The 4,817-nt window shown below is 42.5% G+C and overlaps 2 non-coding genes across 2 annotated transcripts; one reads left to right on the top strand and one right to left on the bottom strand.

Moving 5' to 3' along the window:
- The first annotated feature begins 647 nt into the window (after nt 1-647).
- Nucleotides 648-838, top strand: LOC124015862. Its single transcript, XR_006835244.1, has one exon. It is a non-coding gene; the product is annotated as a U2 spliceosomal RNA (small nuclear RNA).
- A 2,605-nt stretch (nt 839-3,443) lies between these two features.
- On the bottom strand, nt 3,444-3,634 carry LOC124015856. Its single transcript, XR_006835243.1, has one exon. It is a non-coding gene; the product is annotated as a U2 spliceosomal RNA (small nuclear RNA).
- Nucleotides 3,635-4,817: the final 1,183 nt, after the last annotated feature.

The raw sequence follows: 4,817 nt of genomic DNA, 5'->3' as shown, positions 1-4,817 counted from the left end.
ACATCTTTGAAGTTTGGCCTCTCGTAATTTAGGAGGGACACTTTATGAAGGCCTTCTCACAATGGACTTATCATACAAGGCTCTACAGACAGATACAAAAAAGACAGGCTATTTTTATTGTTCACGTTATTTTCGTTGACGATGTCTTGAAGTCAAGTCGTTCAACATTGAAATACAGTTTTCTGTACCACACAGGACAACCAGGAAAAAGTGACGGTCGGTGGAACTCTGGCGCCACCAAGTGGACAATTGCTACAGTTCGTTTGTGGCAGCAATGCTACCAGATATACTTGATACAAGATCAAATGTTATGTCAATATTCTTATCTCCAAATTGCCCCCCACCCCCCCTCCCCACACGTAATATATTATTATTCCAATTTAGCTGTTGATCAGGTTAACGTGTTCTCTCATTTCTGATTGGAGGGCGGATGATCACGTGATCTTAGAACCTACAAATGTGTTACTTTGTAACAGTCAAACGTGATTATTCCTGGCGTTGATCAACTCCCCATCCATGCCACCATTTATTTAAAGCATTATATTTTTTTATGGAAAACAAAAAGCATACAGTGCTCATTTTGGTGTAACCATAATCGAATTTGACCTGTCGGAGAACGGCTACTTCGTCCCGAAATCATTGCAGGTATCGCTTCTCGGCCTTTTGGCTAAGATCAAGTGTAGTATCTGTTCTTATCAGTTTAATATCTGATACGTCCCCTATCTGGGGACCATATATTAAATTGATTTTTGGAATAGGGAGATGGAATAGGGGCTTGCTCCGTCCACTCCACGCATCGACCTGGTATTGCAGTACCTCCAGGAACGGTGCACCCCCTTTCATTGTAAAGAGAAATCAGACAAGAGGAATCAGAGTTGCTTCGTTGGTCTATATTGTATTTTCACATTGAGCGACTGTTTGAACCTTAAATGACGAGACATAGGCATTGATGCGAGTGACCAGTCTTGTTCAGTACATCACAACACATCCGGGTATCTCAAGCACCCCGGTAAAACACAAGAGTTGCAGTAATGAACATTTACCAACAGATGGCATCACTGTACCATCTTACACCCATAACATCTTCCAATTAATAAAATAGGACAGGAGGTGTCAATTCACTAACAAAACAAACCTAGTAACAATTTCCAACATTAACAGTTTAGTATCATTTATTTATTTTTCTCAGGTAACAATAACACATTTTGATATTCTCTTCACTTGTATCTCTGTCTGTCAACAATCTGTCTGTTAACATTGAGGTAGTCAGCCCGGTTGATGTGTTCAACATCCACTTGCTCTGTTTGTAAGCTGCACACTGCGTGTTGCTCATGCATGGAGCGTGTGTGAGTGCCTGATGCAGTAGCCCTGCTGAGCGTGTCACTCACATACATCTCTGGCCCTGGCTTATACACCACCTTGAGGTTGCAGTTTTGTAGGGCCAGTAGCATGCTCTGTTGGAACATTCCACAAATTATACCCATCCTGGTAGTGGTGGAGTAGCGGCCTGAGGGCACACAGTGTGTTGTGAAATCTGTGAATGTATTGTAATGTTTTAAAATTGTATAAACTGCCTTAATTTTGCTGGACACCAAGCAGAGTAACTGCTGCTTTGGCAAACAACCAGAATTGCAATTTCATACTCATTTCACAACACCCATAAAGCTAGCCAGCTAGTTTGCTAAATTGCTTAAAGCCTCCCTAAAAATGGCAGAGTGACGTCCCTTAGGGTTATTTTAATGTCTTACTTTGATCTTCCTTTTATAGCTTTCCCTAGTCATTTAAAGTATATAATACACAAGTCTCACCATTTATCCTAAAGGGGTTGCCTGTGCCAGTGCACACCAGATTCGTCTGTTACTCATTGAACCTAGCCCGCGCCTGGCATATTATACATTATTTGGGTTTTAAAATACTTTTTTGACTGGATGGTTTTAGTATGTTCATTGTTTTAATTTGTTGGTCTAGTAGGCCACAATGATTAAACACCCACCCAAATTGGGACGGTTGATGGGAGGAGAATGGGGTGGATGGACGGAGGACTAAGCCATACATATGTCTCAGTAAGAAGGGATCCGCCCCCTCAATTCCCCATATCAGCACAGGTGTTGGTGACTACTCATTACCTCTGAAGAAAGCTATGATGCTGAAACGTCAGGTCTCTGTTTTTTGTTTGTTTTTCCCTTGACAGATGTTTTTTTCTAACAAGCTATACAACGACAGTACTATGGAATCTAGCACATGAAGGCCTCTTGGACTGCAACTTCACTTGAAAGGAAGCTCCAGTGAGAACTAATGCCTGGAAAAGGACTAAGGTGAAAGAGATTTCTTTTCTAACCTTTTGAACATTGCTAAGAACATTGCATGAATTGCATGAAATCCGAGCAAGGGTAGCATTCCAGAGGGACATCAGAGACTAACGTTCTGTGCTTCACGGAAACATGGCTCACTGGAGAGACTCTATCCCAAGCGGTGCAGCCAACGGGTTTCTCCACGCATCGCGCCGACAGAAACAAACACCTTTCTGGTAAGAAGAGGGGCGGGGGCGTGCTGGTGAAGCTACGTCACAGAAGACAGGTCTCCAAGTTCATCTTCGACAAATCAGCAAAAGACCTGAGCTCATGGTGGGTGAAACAGTGCGAATGAAGCCACTACCAGGGGACCGGACAGGCCTCTGGAGACTCGGATCCTGTGTACATAAAGTGGCACCACGCTCCTACTTGGTCGAAGTGAATGGATCAATGTACCGTCGTAACAGGGTTGACCTTCGGATTGCTGAGCCAGCACCTATTCCGAACCCTGATGGCCAAAGGGGTCGCATAACAAAAGACAGAACCCCAGCAAGTCACATGTGGCCTGAGGCACTGGGCAAAGAGCCAGGGGATCACAGGTCGGCCGCTCCCTCGCCCATCAATTCTCCCCTTAGACGTTCAGGTGACACGCCTGTGCGGGAACCCGCAGTCCTCGCAGACAAGCCCCCTGTCTTTTCACGCTGCGGGCGTCTGGGCCAGCCACCAAAAAGACTTAATCTGTAGGTTTCCCATTAGGGATTGTTGACAGACAGAGATACAAGTGAAGAGAATATCAAAATGTGTTATTGTTACCTGAGAAAAATAAATAAATGATACTAAACTGTTAATGTTGGAAATTGTTACTAGGTTTGTTTTGTTAGTGAATTGACACCTCCTGTCCTGGAAGATGTTATGGGTGTAAGATGGCACAGTGATGCCATCTATTGGTAAATGTTCATTACTGCAACTCTTGTGTTTTACCGGGGTGCTTGAGATACCCGGATGTGTTGTGATGTACTGAACAAGACTGGTCACTCGCATCAATGCCTGTCTCGTCATTTAACGTTCAAACAGTTGCTCAATGTTGTGAAAATACAATATAGACCAACGAAGCAACTCTGCTTCCTCTGTCTGATTTCTCTTTACAATGAAAGGGGGTGCACCGTTCCTGGAGGTACTGCAATACCAGGTCGATGCGTGGAGTGGACGGAGCAAGCCCCTATTCCATCTCCCTATTCCAAAAATCAATTTAATATATGGTCCCCAGATAGGGGACGTATCAGATATTAAACTGATAAGAACAGATACTACACTTGATCTTAGCCAAAAGGCCGAGAAGCGATACCTGCAATGATTTCGGGACGAAGTGGCAGTTCTCCGACACGTCAAATTCGGTTATGATTACACCAAAATGAGCACTATGCTTTTTGTTTTCCATAAAAAAATATATAATGCTTTAAATAAATGGTGGCGTGGATGGGGAGTTGATCAACGCCAGGAATAACCACGTTTGACTGTTACAATGTAACACATTTGTAGGTTCTAAGATCACGTGATCATCCGCCCTCCAATCAGAAATGAGAGAACACGTTAACCTGATCAACAGCTAAATTGGAATAATAATATATTACGTGTGGGGAGGGGGGAATGGGGGGCAATTTGGAGATAATAATATTGACATAACATTTGATCTTGTATCAAGTATATCTGGAAGCATTGCTGCCACAAACGAACTGAAGCAATTGTCCACTTGGTGGCGCCAGAGTTCCACCAACCGTCACTTTTTCCTGGTTGTCCTGTGTGGTACAGAAAACTGCATTTCAATGTTGAACGACTTGACTTCAAGCCATCGTCAACGAAAATAACGTGAACAATAAAAATAGCCTGTCTTTTTTTTTGTATCTGTCTGTAGTGCCTTGTATGATAAGTCCATTGTGAGAAGGACTTCATAAAGTGTCCCTCCTAAATTACTAGAGGCCAAACTTCAAAGATGTCTATGGCACTGGACTGCAGTAAGAGAGCTAAGGAGCGGATGGTCCTGGCTGCCTAAATGTTTCCTCCACATAATAAACTAAGAAACATGGCACTTTGGAGGCTTACTTTTATAATTAGACTTACTCAGTCACTATAACTAACTTCATAAAATGCCATTAGGCCTAATGAAGATACTGTATATGTAAGCTACTTGATTGGTGTCTGGTGAATCCACCTGTATGCGCATTAAGGTTGAATATTTCCACCAAAACTTGGAAGTGTCATTCAAAAGCATTATAACGCATATAAATGTCTGGATTTGATGAGCTTTGATTCAGCATGAACATTCTAATCTGATGCTACCTGAGCCTGATGAGACCAATATTAACCACATTTAATGAACTCTACATTAACCCCATTTAATGAGCCCTACATTAACCACATTTAATGAGCCCTACATTAACCACATTTAATGAGCCCTACATTAACCACATTTAATGAGCCCTACATTAACCACATTTAATGAGCCCTACATTAACCACATTTAATGAG

The sequence above is a fragment of the Oncorhynchus gorbuscha genome, linkage group LG02 (genome assembly GCF_021184085.1).
Source record: "Oncorhynchus gorbuscha isolate QuinsamMale2020 ecotype Even-year linkage group LG02, OgorEven_v1.0, whole genome shotgun sequence".
Taxonomy (NCBI): Eukaryota; Metazoa; Chordata; class Actinopteri; order Salmoniformes; family Salmonidae; genus Oncorhynchus; species Oncorhynchus gorbuscha.
Note: the sequence above shows the minus strand (reverse complement) of the source record. Positions and strands in the feature narration are given on the sequence as shown.